General features: G+C 40.8%; 2 long non-coding RNA genes across 3 annotated transcripts in view; both read left to right on the top strand.

Annotated features, from left to right (window-relative positions):
* The window catches only part of LOC123381995, a 53,504-nt gene extending 35,603 nt beyond the window's left edge, over positions 1 to 17,901 (top strand). For both annotated transcript variants that reach the window (XR_006589691.1, XR_006589690.1), the window contains exons 2-4: positions 3,972 to 4,155; positions 5,487 to 6,676; positions 16,808 to 17,901. This is a non-coding gene — a long non-coding RNA (uncharacterized LOC123381995). The remainder of the gene's footprint in view (positions 1 to 3,971; positions 4,156 to 5,486; positions 6,677 to 16,807) is intronic.
* Positions 17,902 to 23,410: 5,509 nt separating this feature from the next.
* LOC123382087 lies at positions 23,411 to 25,990 on the top strand. Its single transcript, XR_006589869.1, has 3 exons — positions 23,411 to 23,954; positions 25,260 to 25,334; positions 25,665 to 25,990. It is a non-coding gene; the product is annotated as an uncharacterized LOC123382087 (long non-coding RNA).
* Positions 25,991 to 26,193: the final 203 nt, after the last annotated feature.

The following is a 26,193-nucleotide window of genomic DNA, read 5'->3' as shown; positions in this document are numbered from 1 at the left end:
GACAGAGAGAGACAGAGCATGAATGGGGGAGGGGCAGAGAGAGAGGGAGACACAGAATCAGAAACAGGCTCCAGACTCTGAGCCATCAGCCCAGAGCCCGACGCGGGGCTCGAACTCACGGACCGCGAGATCGTGACCTGGCTGAAGTCGGACGCTTAACCGACTGCGCCACCCAGGCGCCCCTAACGTTTATTTATTTTTGAGACAGAGAGAGACAGAGCATGAACGGGGGAGGGTCAGAGAGAGGGAGACACAGAATCCGAAACAGGCTCCAGGCTCTGAGCTGTCAGCACAGAGCCCGACACGGGGCTTGAACTCACAGACTGCGAGATCATGATTTGAGCCGAAGTCGGCCGCTTAACCGACTGAGCCACCCAGGCGCCCCAAGCATCGTAATCCTTCTTAAGTGTGCACGTCTGTGGCATTAGGTGCCTCCATATTGTTGTGCCACCATCATTACCATCCTTCTCCAGAACTTGTTCATCCTCTCAAACCGAAACTCTATATCCATTAAACAATAACCGCCCATTCTCCCCTTCCCCAAACCCCCAGCAAATAGCATTCTGCTTTCTGTTTCTATGAAGTTACTCTAGGAACCTCGTGTAAGTGGAATCCCACTGCCTTTGCCCTTTCATATCCGGCTTCTTTCACTCGGCATCATCTCTCCAAGGTTCACCTGTGGTGCAGCGCCTGTCAGAATGTCTTTCCTTTGCAAGACTGGGTAACGTCCCATTATGTGCATATACCACATTTTGTTGCATCTTTCCATGGGCAGTTGGCTTACTTCCACTTTTTGGCTCTTGCGAATAATGCTGCTGTTAACACAGGTGTATCTGTTTCCTGTCCTGCTTTCACCCCTTTTGAGTATTTTCCCAGAAATGGAGTTGCTGGATCATATGGTAATGCTGTGTTCGATTTTCGAGGCATTGCCATACTGGTTTTCATGGTGGGTGCATCATTCCGCATTCCCATCAGCCATGAACGAAAGTCCCGATTTCTCCACACCCTTGCCAACACTGGTGTCTGTTTCGGGGGGTTTGGTTTGGTTTTAAAAATAGCCATCCCAGGGGCGCCTGGGTGGCGCAGTCGGTTAAGCGTCCGACTTCAGCCAGGTCACGATCTCGTGGTCCGGGAGTTCGAGCCCCGCGTCGGGCTCTGGGCTGATGGCTCAGAGCCTGGAGCCTGTTTCCGATTCTGTGTCTCCCTCTCTCTCTGCCCCTCCCCCGTTCATGCTCTGTCTCTCTCTGTCCCAAAAATAAATAAATGTTGAAAAAAAATTAAAAAAAAAAAAAGCCATCCCAGTGGGTGCGAGCGCTGATTTTTTTTTCACTATCCCTTCCTACTTGTTCTAGGAGTGGCTTAGTTATAACGAAAGACTGTGGGTTGAATGAGGCTGCGGTGGTCTGAGGCGGTCTGAGGTGCCCAGCCTGCACTGGGGGGTGCTGGGCTGACCGGGGACGGGTGGGCAGGAGGCGTAGAGGAGGTAGAATTTGCCACTTTGCAGCCCAGTCCCGAAAGGGGCTTGAGTGATGGCTGGCAGCTCTGATTTCTGTGCCAGAGCCCGGTTCAAGTCCTCATTCTGCTTTCTCCCGGCCTGTGACCTGGAGCAAGACGTCAGCCTCTTTGCACCGCAGCCTCCTCCTCTAAACAAACGGATAACCCGAAACCTCCCTTCTAGAGCAGCTCTAAGGTTTAGGTGACAATGTCTAGAACACAGCGGGTACTCAGTACATGTCATTCGTTTCTGTTAACTCTGGCCAGGAAGTGCTATCGTTTTTAGGTCCGCCCAAACGGCACCAAGGCCCCTGCTGTGGTCTGAATGTCGGTGTCCCTCCAAAATTCATAGGTTGAATCCTAACCCCAAGGTGATGATATTAAGGGGTGGAGCCTTGGGAAGTGATTAGGTCATGAGGGTCATTAGCCCTCATAAATGAGATTAGTGCCATTATAAAAGATTCCAGAAAGATCCCTCACCCCTTCCACAATGTGAGGCTGTGGTATAAAGACGGCCGTCTGTGAACCAGGAAGCGAGCTCTCACCAGAAGGTGAATCTGCTGGCACCTTCATCTTGGACTTCCCAGCCTCCAGGACCGTGAGAATTAAATGTCTATTAATGTTCTCAGCCTGTGGTATTTTGTCATAGCAGCCTGAGCTAAGACAGCCTCCTTTCCACACTTGGTCCACAAATCCTTGCGGAAAGCACCACGCTAGGCACAGGAGACACAGTGATGAACAAAATCAGACAAGGGCCAGCTCTCATGGAGTTTCTAATCTAGTGAGAGGGAAGATTTTAGCTGAATGATCACCTTAAATTTGAGGGTATGATTACAAAACAAGATAAAGGCTACTGCAGCAGAGACTCTAGTAGTCCCTCAATACCCACTCTGCCCTTCTTGATGAGTAATAGAACTCTCCATTTCCAGGTGGACATATAGTTACCTAGAATAAAGACTGCATTTACCAGCCCTCTTGCAACTAGGTGTGGTCATGTGGTAAATTCCAATCAATGGGGTGTAAGCAGAAGTGGTGGGTGTTACTTCCAGGAAATGTTTTTAAATGCTGGATGCGGGGCGCCTGGGTGGCGCAGTCGGTTAAGCGTCCGACTTCAGCCAGGTCACGATCTCGCGGTCCGGGAGTTCGAGCCCCGCGTCGGGCTCTGGGCTGATGGCTCAGAGCCTGGAGCCTGTTTCCGATTCTGTGTCTCCCTCTCTCTCTGCCCCTCCCCCGTTCATGCTCTGTCTCTCTCTGTCCCAAAAATAAAAATAAAAAAAAACGCTGAAAAAAAAAAAAAAAAAAACGCTGGATGCTTGCGTTTTCCACTCTTTCTTCTTCCTGCTTGTGAGAATGTGGATGTAATGGCTGGAGCTCCAGCTGTTCTCCTGGGTCAGTAGGGGACCTTGGGAATGAAAGTCATGGGTAGTGGAGTAACAAGACAGAAGGGCACTATGGAGCCCAAGATTTCTGAATGCAAGAGAGAAATGAGCTTTGGTTTCGTTTAAGCCATTGTATTTGGAGTGTTTCCGTGATATGCCGCAGTAAGGGACGATAGGTGGTTTTAAGCGTGTATAACATGGAATCTGACCCATACTGGAGGGCTTCTCTGAGGAGGTGATGCTTGAGTTGAGTTAGCCCAAAAGGGAGTGGGATGCAAAAGGTTTTCAAGCAAAGAGAAAGTCCCATGCAAAGACCCTGAAGTGGAAAAGAGCTTGGGCGCGTTGGAAGGAAGAGAAGGAAAGCCAGGATGGTTGGGACAAAAAAAGCGAGGAGGGAGGTGGCAAAAAATGAGGTCAGAAAAATGACCACATAAGGCCCAGTCAGTCTGCTAAGGCTTTTGTCTTTATTCCAAGAGTAATGGGAAGCCACAGAAGGGGTTTCAGCGAGGGGTTGCGGGGTCAGACTTGCTCTCCCTGAGGCTAGTGGTTGCAAACACCAGGAACACAGTTAGCATCCCCCAGCCCCAGAACATCCTTGAGGCTGGGACCAAATATTGTGAATAAATTTGTTTGCTCTTTCTTTTTGAACTATTTCATTGGCGTGGTAAAATATAGAAGGTAACATTTGTCACTGTAGCTATTTTAAGTGTGCAATTCAGTGGCTTTAATAACATCCACCATGTTGTGCAACCATTTCTACTATTTCCTTTTTTTTTTTTTTTTTTTTTTTGTGAATGACCTTTTGCACTTAGTAATCATTTACCAACTGTTGTCTTGGCTTGAACCGAATCATTGTAGCCGAGATTGTGTACAAATTCCTAGAAAGTAGACTGTGGGACGTGTGGAGTGGACGACCACGTCAGAGACAGCTGGGGCCAGTCTGAGGAATGTCACGCCCTGGGTCAGCGGCACTGCCGATCAGTCAGGGTCACCAGACAGGTCATCTGGTATATTTTACTTAATAGGCAGAAAGAATGCATCTCCTGAACGGGAACCAGGGTAGAAACTGAAGTTAACTGATGTTTGGTCTCTTCCAAGGTCTTAGGAAAACATCGCGCGCTGGTTGATCTACCAGAGAATGCGAGAGACGCGAAGAACGGATTTTGTGCGCGACACCACCGTTCTCTGGACATTCACAGTGGCGCGACCCGGACACACAAAGCCCCAGGATGGACGTGATGGGAAACAGTTCGCTTGCTTTCATTTTCAAATAAATGTATAGGTATTTGGAGACAGAAAGTATGTTATGAAGTTAGAAGGTAAAATATAGGGGCGCCGGGGTGGCTGAGTCGGTGAAGCGTCCGACTTCCGCTCAGGTCATAGTTTTACAGGTTGTGAGTTCGAGCCCCATGTTGGGCTCTGTGCTGACAACTCACAGCTTGGATCCTGCTTCGGGTTCTGTGTCTCCCCCTCTCTCTCTGCCCCTCCTCTGCTCACACTCTGTCTCTCTCTTTCTGTCTCAAAAATAAACATTAAAAAAAAAAAGATAAAATATAAAGCTTTTACGAGATTGTACTTGCTGCTTGGGGTCTTACTCTCAGGTTTCCAGGGATATTTGTCCCGTTCCCCTGCTAACAGTGGTATTTAAACATAACATAGTGATTATAAATAAACCTCTCAAACCAAACAGCCCAGAATCAGACTCTTGCTCTGACATTGCTTAGCTATGTCATCTTGGGCAAATTATATAACCTGGCTGAGTCTCAGTTTCCTAATCTATAAAACAAGAAAAATGATTGTACCTAACTCATAGAGTTAGTTATGTGTTAAATACTTAAAAAAATGCTTAGCATGGGGCGCCTGGGTGGCGCAGTCGGTTAAGCGGCCAACTTCAGCCAGGTCACGATCTTGCGGTCCGCGAGTTCGAGCCCCGCATCAGGCTCTGGGCTGATGGCTCAGAGCCTGGAGCCTGTTTCCGATTCTGTGTCTCCCTCTCTCTCTGCCCCTCCCCCGTTCATGCTCTGTCTCTCTTTGTCCCAAAAATAAATTAAAAAAAAAAACGTTGGAAAAAAAAAAACCCAAAAACTTTTTTTAACTCATTTATTTTTGAGAGAGAGAGAGAGTGGGGGAGGGGCAGAGATAGAGAGAGATACAGAATCCGAAGCAGGCCGCAGGCTCTGAGCTGTCCACACAGAGCCCAACATGAGGCTCCAACCCACGGACCACGAGATAATGTCCTGAGATGAAGTCAGAGGCTTAACCAATTGAGCCACCCAGGCGCCCCCCCCCCCATTTTTAAAAAATTAGAATCATTCATTGAGCACCAACCATGTACTTTGTATCATTACATTTAAAAATTTTTTTTAATGTTTTTTAATTTATTTCTGAGAGAGAGAGAGGGAGAGAGAGCATGAACAGAGGAGGGGCAGAGAGAGAAGGGGACAGAGAATTTGAAGTGGGCTCCACCGTGACAGCAGAGAGTTCAATGCTGGGCTGGAATTCACATGAACTGTGAGATCATGACCTGAGTGGAAGTCGGACACTTAACTGGTCGAGCCACCCAGGTGCCCCTCATTGTTACATTTTCAGTGCTGTTCTTCTGTTGTCTTCTAGGGCGTTTTGGCCATGATGCTGATCATGGCCTTCTTCCGGAAACATGTGACAGGTGGCATTCCTGAGAATGAATGAAAAAGACTGTGCTCCAGACCCAAAGCTGTGAGCAGTAGGCACTCTGTCCACAACCTCAATCTGGGAAAATCACTTCCACAAAGGATCTTTTATGAAGAATGTGATCTGATGAGACTGGGAATGTGATCTTTTATGAAGAATGTGATCTGGGAGACTGGGGAGCCTCAGGAAAAATGGCCTTGTCATATTTTTGTTCTGCTCGACTTCAGAGTTCTGTCTTAATTTTGTGATTCCATGTTTAATGCGTGAAAGGAAGCTGATTGGAATTTGAAAGCTGATTGAAGTTGGTAGGTCTTTGACTTCGTTTCTCAGCGTTCCCCTCATCCTCCCACTCCCTTTCTACCCATTGAGAAGTCACAGTAGAGAGGGTCGCAAGACTCCTTGGTAGTCAGTTCCACCAGGCAGTTTTGCCTATGTTTGTCACCCAGTGTGCCTCATGCGTCCCCCACCTGCTTGCATGGTGTCCTCTAAACGTTGTTGTGGCTCCAATTGCACCGCATTGTGCTGTTAGCTTAGCTGTCTGTGTGTTCTTCCCTACATTAGACCTTCTTGAGGACAGAAAATGTTTTGTCTTCTCACTAGGTCCTAGCATATGGCACATGATATTTACTAAATAAAAAACATATTGAGTAGGTGGTAGGGGTGGTCATTTGTTTACAAAGATGGCTGCAATAATTTTTCCCATCCTACCCGCCAGTCCATTTGCAGTGACTCTGCACTCCCCGTCGAGGGGTGGGAGTTAGTCCTTCACTCCTTGAATCTGGGCTCGGCCAATGGACGTTAGCAAATGTGATGCAAGCGGAAGCTTAAGAGCCGCTTGCACAAAAGGGCTGGCCCCTTTTCGTCTGTGTCCGTAACCCTGAGACTGAGATGTGAACAAACCCGAGCAAGTTCCACAGAGGCCATATGCAGGAGAACTAAGGACGCCGGACAGCAGGCCGCCTGTATCCAACTGGCCAACTGTGGACAAGTGGGTGAGGCCACCTTCGACCATCAGTCCCATTTAAGATCCCAGATGACTACAGACAGATGAATGACTCCAGACAAGACCAGCAGAAGAACAGCCCAGATGATACCAGCCTGAGTCGCTGACCCATGGAATCATGAACAAGCCAGTAAGTTTAGGGGTGGTTTACAATGCAGCAAGAGATAACTGCCATTGAAGCGATTTTATAAGTGATTCTTCCTTCGTACAGGTTCTCTTCCTACTTGACCTTTAATGGCTACCTCTTGGTTTTGCTGCCCAGACAATTCACTTTCTTCTTGTAGCAGCAAGTAGATATTTTCAGTGGCAAAAATTCTTAGAAACGAAAATTCTGTATCAAAGTGTAGTAGACATTTTGATTTTCTTTCCAGCCTAAAATTTTGATAGGCTTAGTGGTGGTAATTTTTCTTTTTTTAAAAAATGTTTGTTTATTCATTTTTGAGAGAGAGAGAGAAAGTCAGAGTGCAAATGAGGGAGGGGCAGAGAGAGGGAGACAGAATCCGAAGCAAGCTCCAGGCTCTGAGCTGTCAGCAGAGAGCTCGACACTGGGCTCAAACTCACAAACCGGGAGATCATGACCTGAGCCGAAACCAAGAGTCAGCTGTTTAACTGACCGAGCCACCCAGGCACTCCTATGGTGGTAATATTTTCACACGCACACATGCACACACACATACACACACACATGTCAAAACTTACAAAATTGTGTACTTTAAATATGTGCATCTTATTTGTATGTCACTTATACCTCAATAAAACTCAAAATTTGTCAGGGAAAATAAATATAAGCTTTGATTTTACTATTTTAGGTGCACAGGTGTGCTGGACTGGCTCATCTAGCTTGTGGGATATAATATAATGTTATTATATTATTAATCATATATTAAATATATAATGGTGTGCTGTTGTACCACTCTTCCCAACTCCATGTTCAGTGATGTCATTTTGGAAGCCTCAAATTGGCCATGATGGGAGTATTTATACCGTAGAAATTGGAAAACACTACAAATCAGGGCATCCTTCCCACCCCCAAGAACCAACTAGAAAAGATTTGCTAGCACTGTGCTATTTAAGGGTAACCACAAGGAAAATAAAAATGGATGTATCATTTATTTATTTATTTATTTGTTTATTTATTTATTTATTTTAATTTTTGAGACAGAGAGAGAGAGACAGAGTGGGAGCGGGGAAGGGGCAGAGAGAGAGGGAGACACAGAATCTGAAGTAGGCTCCAGGTTCTGAGCTGTCAGCACAGAGCCTGATGCGGAGCTCAAACCCACTGAACAGTGAGATCATGACCTGAGCCAAAGTAGGATGCTTAACTGAGTCACCCAATTGCCCCAATAGATGTATCTTCTAAATCAACAATAGAGAATTCAGTCTATACAACATAAGGCACTAACAATAAGAAGAAAAAAAGAAATATGATAAGTAGAAAACACAAATTAAAGGGCACCTGGGTGACTCAGTAGGTTAAGCATCCGACTCTTGATTTCTGCTCAGGTCATGATCTCAAGGTTCTTGAGATCGAACCCCCCATTGAGCTTTGCATTAACAGTGCAGAGCCTTCTTGGAATTCTCTCTCTCTCCTCTCTCTGCCCCTTCCCTGCTCACTCTCTCTCTCTCAAAATAAATAAATAAACATTAAAAAAAAAGAAAATACAAATTAAGAGGCAGAAATAATTTATTTATAATATAAATATTTATTTGTAATAACTATAAATGTATTGAACTCATCTATCAAAAGAGATTGTAGCTGTATTAAATCAAGTTGTATTAAATCAAACAAATCAAGCAAGTGCTATCCACAAAAGACTTATTTTTTTATTATTTATTTATTTGTTTATTTTTGAGAGAAAGAGAGCACAAGTAAATAAGGGGCAGAGAGAGAGAGGGAAAGAGAAAATTCCACGAGGGACAGAGAGAGAGAGGGGGAGAAAGAAGGGGAGAGAGCATGCAGCCCAGAGGGGGCTCACCCAATGTGGGGCTCGGACTCACAAACCATGAGATCGTGACCTGAGCTGAAGTTAGAGGCTTAACTGACTGAGCCACCCAGGTGCCCCAAAGTTTTTTTTTTTTTTTAAATAATACTGTAAGTTGAAAGTACAAGAATAAAAAAAGTTAAACATAGAAATATGAAACAAAGGGAAGCCATGATAACAATATTAATATTAATATAGACAAAACAGAGTTCAAGGGGAAAAAAATGATAGTAAGAGGCAAACAAGAACAGAAAGAGACAATAGATCAAGAAGACATCATAACTACTAACATACGTGCACCTAATTATATAGCCTCAAATTCTATAAAGTAATAACTGGCAGAACTACAATCACTAACAGATACATCAGCACCACTTAGGAACTCGTAATTCAAGCAGAAAAAAATAAGTAAGGATACAGATGATTTGGATAAAGTAGTTAATCAACTCAAACTAGTATATGTGTATAAATAAATAAATATGGTAATATATGTATTATATGTACAAGCCTCTCCCCAAAATAACACCCTCAAAAGTATACGATCTTTTTAAGCACACTAGGAATGTTGGCAACACTAATAAGGTATCATGTCTTTAAGAAAACCTCAATATCACATATACTAAGATTTCTGGCCAGAATGCAATAAAAAGAAAAATCAGTAAAAAGATAACATAAAAGATGCTCATGTCTGAAAACTAAAATTTATACCACTAAATGCATCTTGTGTCAAAAGGAAAATTGTAATTTGTATTTATGAAATACTTAGATTTGAATGACAAAACAATATACATCAAAATATACAGAACGTAGTTAAATAAATAGAGGAAAATATGTAGCCTTTTAGTTTTATGTACATTTATTAGAAAGTAAATAAGCTAAGGAGCATCTGGGTGGCTCAGTCGGTTAAGCGTTTGACTTCATCTCGGGTCGGGATCTCATGGTTTATGAGTTTGAGCCCCACATCAGCAGAGCAGAGCCTGCCTGGGATTCTCTCTCTCTCTCTCTCTCTCTCTGCCCCTCCACCACTTGTATGTGCACACACATACTCTCTATCTCAAAATAAATAAAATTTTTAAAAAATTAAAAAAATAAAAGATGTTAGAAAAAAGTAACAGAGTAAACCCAAAGGAACAAGAAAGAAGGAACGCAAAGATAATAGATTAATAAAATGGGTTATCACAAGAGAGAAGATTAATAAAAAACAAATGATGGTTTTTCAAAACATATGAATACTAGGGGTACCTGGGTGGCTCAGTCTGTTAGGTCTCAACTCTTGATCTCAGCCTCAGGTCTTGATCTCAGGGTTATGAGTAAGCCCTGTATTGGGCTCTGTGCTGGGCGTGGAGCCTACCTAAGAAAAAATAATAGGGGCGCCTGGGTGGCTCAGTTAAGTGTCTGACTCTTGATTTTACTCAGGTCGTGATCTCATGGTAGTGAGGTCAAGCCCCACATCAGGCTCTGCACTGATGGCACGGAGCCTACTTAAGATTCTCTCCCTTTCTCCCTCGACGCCTACCCCCTAAAATAAAAGATGTTAAAAAAAGGTTTTTTTAATACTACAAAATCTCTGCTTAGACTGCTCATGAAAGAGATGATACAGATAAAATAAAAACATAAAAGGGAAAATAATACAGCCACAATAAATATTTTACAAATAATTAAAGAATATTATAAATAAATGTGTGCTGATAAATTTTATAACTAGATAAAAGTAAATACATTTCTGGCAAAATCTAAAATGATAAAATTGTTATAAGAAAAATAGAAAACTTGAGTAGAATAAGCATCAGTAAAAAAAAACAAAAACAAAAACAGGTAATAAAACACCTCTACCTACTTTTACCCTCCTGAAGCAATCCAGATTCCAACAGTTTTGCAGGTGAGTTCTATCAAATATTAAAATAATAGACACAAGAATAAAACTAAATAAAAGTAATAAGATAAAATAAACAAAATAGAAACAAGTTGTTCCAGAAATTAGAAAACAGACTGAAAACTTTTTAACTCATCTTAGGGCTCAATATCATTACGTACGTTTGTTTGTTTGTTTGTTTGTTTGTTTGTTTGTTTTAAAGTAAGTTCTACACCCAATGTGGAGCTCAAACTCACGGTCCCAAGGTCAAAAGTCACATGCTCTATTGAGTCACCCAGGCTCCTACACTATGTTTCTAATTCAGATGATGACAATTAAAACACACACACACACACACACACACACACACACACACACACACCACAAAAAAACTAAGATCTATGTCACTTAGGAACATAAATATGAAACTCTTAAATAAAATATTAACTAACAAAATCCAGTTGTATGTAGAAGTAATAATACATCATGATCAATTAGGAATATAAAGATGATATGGCATTAGAAAACCTAGCAAGGTAATTGATTAACAAACTAAATAAAGTAAAGCATGGGATTATCTAAATAAATGCAGAAAATAATTCGATAAACTTCAATACCTGTTTATCACAAGAATTCCCAGAAATCTTAGAACAGAACTTCCATAACTTTGCTTATCCATCAAACATCTACAATGTACAAACATAATACATAACAGAGAAACTTTAGATAACATTCCTTTTAAGATCAGGAATAAAACAAGGGTACCTACTAATGCTATTGGTGATCAACAATTTGTGTCTTTACCAACAAAACAGGAAAAATTTGAAAATTAGAAGTATAAGGATTTGAAGGTGTGGTAGATAGAATGATAGCTCCCAAAGATGTCCATGCCCTAGTCCCCAGAATTTATGACTGTTGCCTTTCATGCCAAAAGGGACTTTGCAGATGTGATTACTTTGAGGAGTTTGAGATGAGAGTATCTTGGATCATCTGGGTGGGTCAACGTAATCACAAGAGTACTTGTAAGTGAAAGAGAAAAAGAGGGGCAGAGTGATGCTATGTCCAGCATACATTAGGGACCAAGGGTGGACATGTGAGGAAGTCCGGGATAATAGTGCTTCAGGAGGTCTTCGAAGTAACTGATCTATGTTGGAGCAGGAGGATGGAAACTTTCAGTGGTAGCATTACCAAGACAGCTGTGTTTCACTTAGATGGAGAGCAGTTTTAGAGGTATTCTGCAGACTTGGAGCATGTGATAGGTACCTAGAAAAACAAACTAAGTGAGGTCATTTTTAATGCCAGGGAAAATACGAAGTTGTCAAAGAAAGGACATAGCATACAATACGGCTCAGCTGTGAACAACATTACATGGTTATAACAAGATAAGCACTGAGTGCCGATTTTTTAAAATGTAATAAAACTATATTGGGAAGATGTGTATGTGAGTGTGTATCTGCACGTCTCTATCAGCTATAAAATGGAGCAAAATTTTATTTCTATAGTAAGGGGTCAGTAGGTAACATCTAAAATAGGAATACTTGGGGCGCCTGGGTGGCACAGTCGGTTAAGCGTCCGACTTCAGCCAGGTCACGATCTCGCGGTCGGTGAGTTCGAGCCCCGCGTCAGGCTCTGGGCTGATGGCTCAGAGCCTGGAGCCTGTTTCCGATTCTGTGTCTCCCTCTCTCTCTGCCCCTCCCCCGTTCATGCTCTGTCTCTCTCTGTCCCAAAAATAAATAAACGTTGAAAAAAAAAATTTTAAATAGGAATACTTAAGGGGCGCCTCGGTGGCTCAGTCGGTTAAGTGTCTGACTTTGGCTCAGGTCACAATCTCACAGTTTGTGAGTTCGAGCCCTGCATCAGGCTCTGTGCTGACAGCATGGAGCCTGGAGCCTTCTTTGGATTCTGTGTCTCCCTCTCTCTCTCTGCCCTTACCCCACTCATGGTCTGTCTGTCTCTCTCTCTCAAAAATAAATAAACATTAGAAAAAATTTTTTAAATAGGAATACTTAAAAATGACAGTGTAAATATCTTGTTTAGAGGTATAGAGAGACATAGCAGAAGAAGGAGCTAAGAAGATACAAGTGGTAGTTTCTGGGGAATGGAACTTAGGGTTAGGGAGGGATAGAGCGAGGAACAGCAGAACTTTATTATGAACCTTATTATTTTATTTTATTTTATTTTAGTTCAGTTTAGTTTATTTATTTTGGGGGAGAGAGAGAAAGAGAGAGAGCAGGGGGAAGGACACACAAAGAAGAGAAAGAATCCCAAGCAGGCTCTGTGCTGTTAGGGCTGAGCCAGACACGGGGCTCAATCCCACGAACTGTGAGATCATGACCTGAGAAAAATCAAAAATAGGACACTCAACTGACGGAGCCACCCAGGCACCCCTTTATTTTATTTTATTTTTTAAGTTTCATTTAAGTAGTCTCTACATCCCATGTGGGGCTTGAACTCATGACCCTGCAATCAAGAGTCACACACTCCTCTGACTGAGCCAGCCAGAGCCCCTAGTTTTATTTTATTTTAAAATTTATGGACTTTTACTACTTTAAAAGTCAATTCTCCCAAAATTTACCTATAAATTAAATGCAATTCCAACTAAACCAAAATTCCATCCGAATTTTTTGAGAAATTGAACAAACGTATTCTTGCTAGAATACCTAAATTAATTTTAGAGACAAAGCAACAAGAGGGGATTGTCTCAATCACATTTTATGATATACTATAATAGTCATAAAACCAGAATGGCAATGCTACAGGAATGGATGGATCAACCAGAGCAACAGAGTTGAGAGCTCAGAAACAGACCCATATATCTATAAGAATTTGATATCAGATAAAGACGACACCACAAGTCAATATGGAAAGGATGAATTTCCCAGTAGATGTTATCAGGAAAACTGTCTCAGTATTTGGAGAAAAATAAAGTATGATTCCTATTACCTACTACTCCAGGGAATTGAATATCTATATGTGACCGCTAAAAGAACACGAAAAGGGGTGCCTGGCTGGCTTGGTCAGTACAGTGTGTGACTCTTGATCTTGGGGTCATGAGTTCAAGCCCCACATTGAGGAGTAATTGTACTTAAAATAAAAAACAGTTAACACGCACACACACACAGACACACAGACAGGAAACCCACTAAAGTAATGGGTTACTAGAGTAATGGGTACCTCACAGATGGGGAAATGCAAATAATTCACAAGAATAAGAAGAGATGTTCAAACTCCCTTGGTAATCAATGAAATGCAAGTTAAAACAATGAGATATCATTTTATACCTATCAGGGGCAAAAATTGGAGAGTTAAAAAACAGCAAGTGATGGGGAGAATCAGAGAAATGAAAATCCTCCCGTGTCATTATGGGAGTACAAACTGGTACAGATATTCTGGAAGGAAATCTAGCAGAATTGAGGACGTCAAAGATGCAGAATCAACAACCGGCAGTCCCAATCCAGGGTATGTACTTCAGAGAGTTTCCAGGTCTATAAGGGATCACATACAAGGATATTCGCTGCAGCTCTGTTGTGAAAAGGAGGATTTGAGGACATCCAAGGTGTCTGTCACTAGTGAAATACTGGGGGGCATCCTGTGGTCTTCAGCCGTGGACCTGTGAACTAGCTGTACGTGCAGCAGCATGAGCAGGTCATAAAAACAGTATTGGGCAAAGAAATAAAACAAAACCATCCTTAGACCATTACTATTCTGTCAATTTAAACATCTGCACAAAACAGCCGTATGTATTTTACGAGAATATATACATACATTAACACATCCAGAGGCGCATTTCAAACACATAACTGTGGGTTAATGTTAAGAATAAGGGAGGGCTAACATGCCTTACACAGACCATGTGTACTATGAACTGAGGAATCTGATGAACTCTACTCTCGTCATGCAAGGCCTCCCCAGCCCCCGCTATTTTCAGCAAAACTCTCAGTGGAATTTCTTGCAGACGTGGCGACATAATTCTAAAATTTTTCCAAAAGAATAAATAGTGAAGAAAAGATCAGAAAACCTTGGGAAAGAAGAGCATCTAGAGATGAGTTGGCCTCCCAGGTAGTACAATGTATAAATAATGCAGCAGTCGCCATAAGAGTATGTTACTGGCACTAGGATGGACAGGACAATCAATAGAAAGGACATAAAGGGAGGAAATAGACCCAAGAACTTAGCAAAAACTTGATGGTAAGAGTGGCATTCCCATCGGTGAGGGAGATGCTGAATTTCACAGCAAAATGTATTTGCAAAATTGGCTAATGATTTTGGGGGAGGGAATTAGAAAATAGATACAGCGATAATTGCTTCTCGGCCTTTTGGCTCAAATCAAGTGTAGAAAATATATACCGTGATAATTAAGATGTGTAACTAGATAGACGTAGGGTTTGAATGCCAGTTTTGCCGCTGTTTAGTTGTGTAACTGCAGACAAGATACTTAACCTCCCTAAACTTCATTTTGCCCAGATTTAAAAACAAAGTAATAAAAACAAGTACATCATTGTGAGGATTAAAAAAAGTAATGGGTGTTGAAAAATAAAAACATGGTGCCTGTCACATAAAATGTGCCTCATAAATGTTAGCTGTTACTATTTCTACCCCATACCACATGCAAAGTAATGTGCAAAGTGAAACCATAAACATTCCAGAAAGAAAATAAATTGAGCATTATTATAATCTGGGGGAGCAGGAAGACTTTCTAAATATGACCCTAAGGGTGGAAAACATGAAGGAAAAGATTAATAGTTCAGACTACAAAAAAACAAACAAACAAAAATAACCCCAAACATAAAAATGTCTTTATGCCAAATCTCACCACATTCAAAGTTACTATACAAATGACAAACTGGGAGAAATATTTGCAACATATGCAATAGACCAATGGTTAATAATCTGTTACTAATCAACAAGGAAAAGGTAGATACAGCAGTAGAAAAATGCACCAAGAATATTAACAAATAAACAAGGAAAAAAGAGATTACAAATAAACAGAGGGGGAGATGTTCTGAAAACCCAAAAGAGCTCTGACTAAAACACAGCGTTGCTGAGACAGAGGCAAATGGTTGCTTACGTATATCTGGAGGCCAATAGCAGACACTTTCAAAGCAGATCCCGATCCTCAGGATAAAATTATGGAGCTGGATGGAACATAACCCTTTTTCCTTTTTTTAAGTTTATTTATTTATTTTGAGAAAGAGACAGCTCGTGCTCGGCGAGTGGAGGAGGAGGAGAGAGAGGGAGATTGAGACCTGAGCTGAAATCAAGAATCAGACGCTTAACCGACTGAGCCACCCAGGCTCCCCAGAACATAACACTTTTTAAATTGAGATACGATTGGCATATAATATTGTGTAAGTTTAAGGTACACAACATACCGATTTCATAGTTGAAATTGCAATGATTGCCGTTCTCAGCTAATAACCTCTATTGCGTCACATAAGTGTTTCTTCTAGTGGTGGGGACATTAAGATCTAGGCTCTTAGCAAATTTAACATTGATAATACAGCTTTGTGTATCATACTGTGTGTTCGATCTCTGGGATTTATTTATCTGCTAGTTGCAAGCATGTACCCTTGAACAACATCTTGCCCTTTCCCCTACCCCTCAGTCTCTAGTAAACACCATTCCACTCTTTTTCTGAGGCTTTTTGTTGTTTAACATTTCACAAATGTAGGATATCATGCGGTATTTGTCTTCCTCTGTCTTATCTCATTCAGCATAATGTTCTCAAGCTCTCTGCATGTTGCAACTAGCAGGATTTCCTTTTCTCTTATGGTGAATAGTATGTCATTGTGTATATATGAACCACATCTTTATCCATTCATCTTTGATGGACACTTAGGTTGTTTGCAAATCTTGGCTATTGTGAATAACGCTGCAATGAACATAGGTGTGCAGATATCTTTTCGATCATCTGCTTTCATTTCATTCTGGGTATGAAATGAGATTGCTGGGTTGTATGGTAGTCCTATTTTTAGTTTTTTTGTAACATAACTGTTAAAAAATTTTTTTCATGTTTATTTTTGAGAGAGAGAGAGAGAGAGAAAGAGAGAGAATGAGTGGGGGAGGGGCAGAGAGCGAGGGAGACACAGAATCCGAAGCAGGCTCCAGGCTCTGAGCTGTCAGCACAGAGTCCGATGTGGGGCTCGAACCCACGAACCAGGAGATCATGACCTGAGCCAAAGTCAGACGCTTAACCACCGACAGAACCACCCAGGCTCCCCTTGAAACATAATATCTTAATGAATGTTCACTATGTATACTAAGTGCTTTACATATATCATATCATTTTATCCTCAAAACAACCTGAGATTAAAATTTTCCTGTAGTTATGCAAATATTGTATCATTATGTTGTTGCACCTGGAATTAATATAATGTTATGTGCCAATTATACCGTAATTTTTAAAATTCCTATGCTTATTTTCTAGATGAGGAAATCGAAGCACTGAGAAGTATGACTGAGACAGCATTGCTCATCCCAAGTTCTACCTGCTCTCCCGCATGTCCCAGCCCCTTGCAGTTGGGTGGGACCGAAGGTGCTGGCAAAGTAAAGCCTGTGCATGATTCTCCCACTCTTCTCCTTCCCTGCATGGTGCCTAGAAGGGTGGTGTCCAGATGAGGTAATGCACAGGGTGGTGGAGCTTCCATCAACCTGGTACTTTGAGAGTATTTCAGAGCAGAGCCCCCCATGTCTTCCACCATCCGTATCGCATATCAGATATACAATGTAAATAAGAAAGAAATCTTTACTGTGCTACCAATATTTTGGTGTTTTGTTTTGTTGCTTTGGTTTGAGCTGTAGCACAACCTGGCTACTCTAACATATCCAAGTGGGTTTGCATAACTTACCCAAGGAATTACAGCTGGTACATGGCAAAGCCCAAATTCAAACCCAGCTCCACCTGTGCTCTTTTTTAGAGGCAGTAGTAAAATAGAGATAACATAAAATTTACCATTTAAACCATTTTTAAGTGAACAATTCAGTGGCACGAAGTACATTCACCATGTTGTACAACCATCGCCACTTTTCACTTCCAGAACTTTTTCATCACACCAAAAAGAAACTATGTACCCAGTAAACAATAACTCCCGTTCCTCTTTCCCTCCCCCTCCCCCACCCCGTGACCACTACTCTACTTCCGGTCTCTGTCAATTTGCCCATTCTAGGTAACTCATGTAAATAGAATCATACAATATTTGTCCTTTTTGCATGTAGCTTACTTTATTTAGCATGTTTTCAAGGCTCACCCATGTTGTATAGTGGCTTGTATCAGAATTTCCTTCCTTTTTATGGTTGAATGATATGCCATTGTATGTAAACACCACATTTTGTCGATCCATTTATCTTTTGATGGACATCTGGATTGTTTCTGCCTTTTGGCTAATGTGCGTAACTCTGCTATGTCTGTTTGAGTCCCTGCTTTCACTCCTTTTGGGTATGTACCTAAAGGTAGAACTACTAGACCATATGCTAATTCTACGGTTAACTGTTTGTTTTTTTTAACGAACTTGATTTTTATTTATTTATTTTTTAAATGTTTTTATTTTTTGATGTTTATTTATTGCTTATTTTGCGCAAGAGAGAAAGAGAGCACACAAGCAGGGGAAGGACAGAGAGAAGGAGAGACAGAATCCCAAGCAGACTCTGCACCTTCGGAGTAGAGCCTGACGCAGGGTTCCAACTCACCAACTGGGAGATCATGACCTGAGCTGAGATCAAGAGTCAGACACTTAACCTACTGAGCCACCCAGGCGCCCTAACAAACTTGATTTACAAGAAAAAAGTTTATTTATTTTTGAGAGAGAGAGAGAAAACGCAAGCAGGGGAAGGGCAGAGAGAGGTAGGGACAGGATCTGAAGCAGGCTCTGTGCTGATAGCACAGCAAAGAGCTAGATTCGGAGCTCAAACTCTGGAACTGAACTGTGAGATCATGATCGGAGCCGAAGTCCAGCTCAATCAACGGAGCCACTCAGGCGCTCTCTTGTTCCATTTATAAAAGTCAAGTTTTAGGGGCACTTGGGTGGCTCAGTGGGTTCGGCATCCAACTGTTGATTTTGACTCAGGTCATGATCCCAGGGTCATGAGAATGAGCCCTGAGTTGGGCTCTGTGCTGACAACACAGAGCATCCTTGGGATTCTCTCTCTCTCTGCCCCACTTGCATGCATTCTCTCTTTCTCTCTGTCTCTCTCAAAATAAATAAACATTAAAAAAAAAGTCAGGTTTATTAAGGAATAATTTACACTCAGTAAAATTCAATTTTTAGGTGTACAATTTTATGAGCATTTTCCAACACATGAATCGTGTAACTAACTACCACCACATCAAGGGATAGAACAGTACCATTACCCCAAAAAGATCCCTCTGTAGTCTATACCAAGTTCATACACCTGTCAGCTGCTGATCTAATTTCTTTTCCTATACTTTGACTTTCCCAGAATGTCATACAAATGGAATCATTGGAGCCTGGCTTCTTTCATTCAGCACAGTTGATCTGAGAGTCATCTATGTTGGTGTATCAATAATTTGCTCCTTTTATTTTTTTTAACTAAAAATTTTTTTTTAAGTTTTAGAGAGAAAGAGTGCAAGTGGGAGAAAAGGCCAGAGGGAGAGGGATAATCTTAAGCAGGCTCTGTGCTGTCAAAATCAAGAGTCGGAGGCTCAACCGACTGAGCCCCCCAGGTGCTCCCAAAATTCGCTCCTTTTAATAGGCAGTAGTACTCTCTTGTATGGATGTACCACATGTGTTTATCCAATTCACCAGTAGATGGATATTTGGTTTGTCTTTAGTTTACGGCAATAATGAATCATGCTGCTGTCGATATTTTCCTGTAGTTCACTCTGCACACCTGTGCTCTAATTTCTCCAAATAAATAAGTCAGAGCAGGATTTCTGGGTTGTATGGCAAGTGTATGCTTAACTACTTTAAACTGCCTATCTGTTTTGTGAGAAACTACCAGCTTTGCATTCCCACCAGCATGTATGAGAGTTTCACTTGTTCTGTATCCACTATGACATTTGGTAGTGTTAATTTACTTTCATTTTAGCCATTTTAATAGCTATGAGATGTGGTATTTCATTATAGCTTTCATCCTTCATATCCCTAATGGCTAATGATGTTAAAATTTTTTCTATATGCTACTTACTTACCATCTTACTTGGTGAAGTGTCTATTCAAATCTTTTTCCCATTTTTGAGTTGGGTTGTTTCCATATTGTTGAGTACTGAAGTTCTTTATATATTCCGTATACATATCTTTTTATCAGATGTGTGTTTTGCAAATATGTTTTTCCATTCTGTGTCTTGTCTTTTCATTTTCTTAAGTGTCTCTTCAAGAGCAGAAGTTTTCATTTTAATAAATCTGACTTATCATTTTTTTTATAGTTCATGCTTTTTGTTTCTTTTTTTTAGTGTTTATTTATTTTTGAGAGAGAGCATGAGCAGGGTAAGGGCAGAGAGTGAGGTATCAGAGGATCCAAAGCAGGTTCTGCCCTGACAGCAGAGAGCCCAGTGTTGGGCTTGAACTCACGAACCATGACATCATGACCTGAGCCAGTTGTACGCTTAACAGAGTGAGCCACCCAGGTGCCCCGGTGCTTTTTGTTTCTTATTTATGAAGTTTTGCCTAACTTTAAACCACAAATATTTTCTCCTCTATTTTATTCCAGAAGGCTTATTGTTTTAGGTTTACATTTAGGTCTATGATTTATTTCAAGTTCATTTTTGTATATGGTACAAGGTATGTATCAAGGTTCTTTTTTTTTTTTTTTGCACAATTTATTGAAATCAACCTATTTATTTGTTTGTTTGAGAGAGACAGAGAAAGAGAGAGAGAGCAAGCATGAGCAGGGGGCGGGGCAGAGAGAAAGGGAGAGAGAGAGTTCCAAGCAGACTCCAAGCTCTGCATGAAGCCCCACAAGGGCTTGATCCCATGAACATAACATCATGACCTGATCTGAAATCAAGAGTCGGATGCTTAACCAGGTGAGCCACCCAGATACCCTGAAACCAACCTGTTCTTAACTACCATATTATGTTGTAATAAATCTCTTCTCATTTGTACCAAAATCTGCTGAGGCTTGGAGATATACAGGTGATACTTGTACTATTCTTCATAGCTTACACAGTGCTTTTGGTTCTATAACCTCATTTTGAACCACAATCAACAATTACAATGAAGAGGCCCAGAGACACTGTGTTTGACCGAGATGGCAAAGCTTTTGGTGCTACGTTCAATACATTATCAACCATCAATAAACACTAAGCTGCCTTTTCCAAGATCCAAGGTATTCCCACAGCTCTTCCCAGTTACTCAGGAACACTGGAAGCAAAAGTCAATACTCATTGCTTAATTTTGAGTTTATCCGTCTTTGAAAACTGGAAAGGCTAAGATATTTGGTGTAAGGATGGTCATTTGGACCACCCATAAAGAGGGGTCACATATCTCAACCCTGCTTTGTGAACTGGCCATAGTCATGCAAACTTTATTCTATAAAAATGCAATCAGAAATCTTTTCTCTAAAATATTACTGAGCTTCATCAAGAAACAATTTGTAGCCAAATAGTCCAAATATTAAAGCAATAAACAGATTTGGTTCATGTTTTGGTCATTTCTTCAGCCCCCTACCATCCCCCTCTCTTTGGGAAGCACACTCACACATCACATCATTGGCATGGGCTCTTGGGAGCCATTGTGCTACCACCTGATTCTGTCTTTGTGCCCAGGGCTGTTTGTACCAGGGGTGGACATGTCACTCAGGGTGATAATTAGATTGTTTCTTTGGAGAATTTAGGATTGGACTGAGAAACAGATCATCAGCCTGCTGTTGGCTGGAATTTTAACTTATGCACTGGGAGATGCACTGCAGCCATATTCCGTCTGTCACGTGAATCAGAGAAGAAATTAAGGCAGATACGCAGAGAGAAAAACAGACACACAGAGAGAAAAGGAATGAAGTAGGGAGGGAGAAGTAGGGTTTACTTCTTTAGGAGGAGAAGTAGGGTTTACCCAGCTTTACTGTTTCTGATTTCAGACTATCTCGGTGGCTTCACTGCACACCTGTCCTTTGGTGCTGTGAAAGCACCTCTCCCTATCCTTTAAAAGTTGCCCCTTTTTTTCTTAAGCTACTTATAACCAAAGAATCCTAACTAGTACAACAGTGGTAAATTATCAGGGAGTAGGAAGATATGACCTTGAACTGGTTAATGGGCGTCTAAAAACAGAGCTGACTTTTGGGACAATGGGTGCTATAACTGGGAGAAAAAATCCCCCCACCCTTTATTCTTTATAATATAAATTGCATGAAAGGTTTGAGCCAACTGAGTGAGCATCAGCTTATACAATGAGGAAATGGAGAGTGTTATCCAGGTCGAATTATCATTTGTTTCCCACTGGGAAGGAGTAGGGAGGAGGAGGAAGAAAAAAAGTAGGGTGGGAGGGAAGGCAGTGAGTGGAGGAAGGAAAGAAAAGTCTGACATGATGTAGTGCCCAGAAAGGTTTTATACATTTACATTTGGAGACCCCTTTACCTTTGGATGAAAAATGCTGATCAACTGCCAAGTATTATTTTGTAAATTAGATGCTCTCTGTGAAATTAGCCTTCTGACACATTTCCAGCCATTTTTCTGAAGCAGCCTCTGTGAAATCCTGACTCTTTCTTTACAGGCAGAACTAAATACTGTGGCCTTGTGTTCTCCTCTTTGCCCAGAGTCTCAGTTTTTTGTTGTTGTGTGGGTTTTTTTTTTTTTTTTTTTTGCCATGTTCCTGCCTTTGCCATTAACTTTGATGAACAAAATAAATGATGCAAAGAAACGGGTGGGACAATGAGGCTGATTCATGGTTTGGGAAAACAGGGAATTGTCACAGAGGAAACACTGGCCCTCCTTTTTGCTGGGGACACTGCAATGTTTGGCTGAAAGCATCTTGTTTGGATTCTTCCAACCAGTGGATAAGCATCTAAATGACAGGCACAATATGGGGTTCCCAGGGTTCCCAGAGTCCCCAGGGGCGCTTAAAACAATCCTGAGATACCCTGGCAGAGCTTGTGATCTTTGTGAACAGATAGAGAGAGGTTATTCAAATAGCCCTTAATTTCATTAAGAAGTCTCACTGTAAGTTCCCCAAACAGGCATTTATTTTTATGTCAGGATTATCTCCAAGTTTTATATTTGCATTCACTCCTGGTAACTTACCTGGGATGTCAGGTGCTAAGCTTACATTGGATTGATGTTTTGGGTTGGCCTTCAAAAATAATTTACCTTGATTATTAAGGTAAGTTCAGTCAATTAAGCTCAGGTCGTGATCTCACAGTTCATGAGTGCTAGCCCCCATCAGGCTCTGCACTGACGTCTCAGAGCCTGGAACCTGCTTCGGATTCTGTGTCTCCCTCTCTCTCTGCCCCTCTCCCACTACTTCTCTGTCTCCCAAAAATACATAAAAATGTTAAAAAATGAATGATTTACCTTTAGACAAACTTTGAACAAAATAAATTGATGGGTAATTTAGAAGAATCTATGTTTATATTGGTATCATATTGATATGCAGTTTTATGATATTTTTCATTGAGCAGTATAATATGAAAATACGAAATTGTCAACAAACTTTAATCTACAATATAACTACTAATAGATGTGTTGTGTATGACTGTATGAATGAACCATCATTTATATAACTAGTCCCTTGTTGGACATTTAGGTTGTTTTCAGTTTTTCATAGCTATAAACCATGCTTCAGTAAAAATTATTGTAGCTAAATCTTTGTATATTTCCTTATTTCCCTTGGAAAGAAATCCTGGATTTTGATTGCTCGATCAGATGTGATGCATATTTTTAGTGTTTTTGACTCATACTGAAATACTGCCTTCTAGAGTATAATATATACTTCCTCCAGGTATGAGAGTGTTTTCCTTCAAACACACCCAGCTATCTGGTCTAAACGTTACTCAGGTAATTTTTTTTTTCCAGGTAAGTGATCATATAATCTACAAATAATGCAAATAATGAATTTTTTTTTTCTTTTTTAGAAGGCAGACTGCCACATGCAGCACCTCGTTTGGATGTGTCTAGAGTCTTGGAAGCTTGAATACCCTACGTTCTCCTACAAATAGACCTTGAGAGCTTGTTTGGAGGTTCTAGCAGGGGAGCGCAGCAGCGTGTATATACTCTTGACTAGAGAACAGTCCTCATCCGTTGGGGAAGGTCATCCTCTTCAACCAAAAGTGCAGCTTCTAGAGGGACGCACATGGAACAGTGAGGGAGGAAGGGGACACACATCTAGCCAGCCAGATCACTTGAATCAACCCTGGCGATCAATGGAGTGACAGATGTCACAAGCCAAGATCACCCTCACATCCATGACTTTGCTTTTTCCTGTATCTGCCAGATGGGCAAAAGCTGCAAGATTTTATAATATATCTTTGTTGATGAGAATATGGAGAGATGGATGCTTTCAAACCCTGTAACTGGGAAGAATTTTTAAAGGATAACTTGAGAGTATCTGTGAAAAATGTTAAATTGCATATCCTTTGACCTAGCAATTTCAATTCGAAAAGGCTATCTTTCACAAGTGAACAAAGATGTATGTATAAAGGTTTCATTGAAGCACTTTTTTAATAGTAAAAAAACTAAAACAACTTAAAACTCATTAGTAGAATGTAGTTCGGTGAATTATAGTACATTTATGCTATGATATACTGTGTAACCATGGGGCACCTGGGTGGCTCAGTAGGTTAAGTGTCTGACTTTGCCTCAGGTCATGATCTCACAGTTTGTGAGTTTGAGCCCAGCGTCTGGCTCTGTAATGACAGCTCAGAGACTGAAGCCTGCTTCAGATTCTGTCTCCTTCTCCCTCTGCCCCTCCCCTGCTTGCACTCTCTCTCTCTCTCTCAAAAATAAATAAACATTAAAAAAAAAAAAAAAAGAAATACTGTGCAGTCATTAAAAAAGAATAAGGTAAATCTCTAGGAGCAACCTGGAACTCAATCCATGTTATTTTGTTAAGTTTAGAAAATATATTGCAGGATAATAATATATTATGATCCCAATTTTATTTTTTAATTTTTTTAATGTTTATTTATTTTTGACAGAGAGAGAGACAGAGAGACAGAGAGACAGAGCATGAGCGGGGGAGGGGCAGAGAGAGAGGGAGACACAGAATCCGAAGCAGGCTCCAGGCTCTGAGATGTCAGCACAGAGCCTGACTCCAGGCTCGAACCCACGAACTGTGGATCACGACCTGAGCTGAAGTTGGACACTTAACTGAGCCACCCAGGCTCCCCAGTACCCTGCTATTCTTATTCAAGTAGGAGATTTTTATTGGATACATTTATTGAGTTTTATTAAGGATTTTTTCTTGTCATCCATCATGGTGATCATGTAGTTTTCTCCTTAAGGTAAAATAGTATTATGAATTATATTACTACATTTTCAAATGTGAAACAATCCTATAGAATAAATAATTGTTGGTGATAGTGTTATTATTTTTAATGTACTTGATAAATTTGATATGCTAATATTTTTACTGTGGTAAAAAACACACAACATAACCATTTTTAAGCAAACAGTTCAGAAGTGTTAAGTATATTCATGTTGTGAAATAGATCTCCAGAACTTTTCATCTTGCAAAACTGATACACCCATTAAAGAACTATTCTCCTTTTCTCCTTCTCCCCAGCCTCTGGTAACCACCATTCTACTTTCTGTTTCTATAAATTTGGCTACTTCAGATAGCTCATAAAGTGAAATCATACAGTATTTGTGTTTTGGGGATTGGTTTATTTTACTTAGCACAATGTTCTCAAGGTTCATCCATGTTGTAGTATGTGATGGCATTTCCTTCCCTTTTTCAGCCTGAATAATATGTCTTTGTATGTATGTATTACAGTTTCTTTCATCCATCCATGGACATTTCGGTTGCTTCCGCCTCTCAGCTATTGTGAGCAGTGCTGCTATGAACATGGTAAATATCTCTCCAAGACCCTGCTTTCAATTCTTTTGGACACCCAAAAGTAGTATTACTGGATCGCATAGAAGATCTATTTTTAATTTTTTAAGGACCCACTGCACTGTTTTCCACAGTGGTTGCACCATTTTACAACCTGTCACCAACAGTGTGTAAGGGTTCCACTTTCCAATTTCTCCACATTTTTGCCAACACTTATTTCCTTATTTTTTTGATAGCAGCCATCCTAATAAATGTGAGATGATATCTCATTGTGGTTTTGATTTGCATTTCTCATGTTTAGTTATGTTGACTATCTTTTTATGTGCTTCTTTACTATTTTTGCAGACATAGAAAAATCCATCCTAAAATCCATGTGGCATCATAAGGAACCCCAAACAGACAAAAAACAAGAGCAAAATTGGAGGACTTGCACTTCATAATGTCAAAATTTACTACAAAGCCACAGTAATCAAAACCCTGTGAAACTGGCAGAAGGAAAGACACGTAGATCAATCAAACAGAAGAAAGAACCCAGAAACTGATGCATATACGATCAGTTGATCTTCAGTGGGGTGCCATGATCCTGCAATGTTGAAGGTACAGTCTTTTCAACAAATGGTGGTGGGAAAACTGAACATCCGTGTACAAAAGAATTAAATTGGACACTTACCTTACACCATATACAAAAATTATCTCAAAATAAATCAAAGACCATTTTGGACTTGACGTTTGTAAATTATAAATTCAATATCCCTAGTAGGGCTATTTGAATTGTCTATTTCACATTTGGTGAATTGGGGTAGTTTCTGCTTTTAGAGGAACTGGTCCATTTCATCTAAGCTGTCAAATTTATGTGCATAGAATCTTTCATAAT

The sequence above is a fragment of the Felis catus genome, chromosome E1 (assembly GCF_018350175.1).
Source record: "Felis catus isolate Fca126 chromosome E1, F.catus_Fca126_mat1.0, whole genome shotgun sequence".
In the NCBI taxonomy this organism is placed as follows: domain Eukaryota; kingdom Metazoa; phylum Chordata; class Mammalia; order Carnivora; family Felidae; genus Felis; species Felis catus.
Note: the sequence above shows the minus strand (reverse complement) of the source record. Positions and strands in the feature narration are given on the sequence as shown.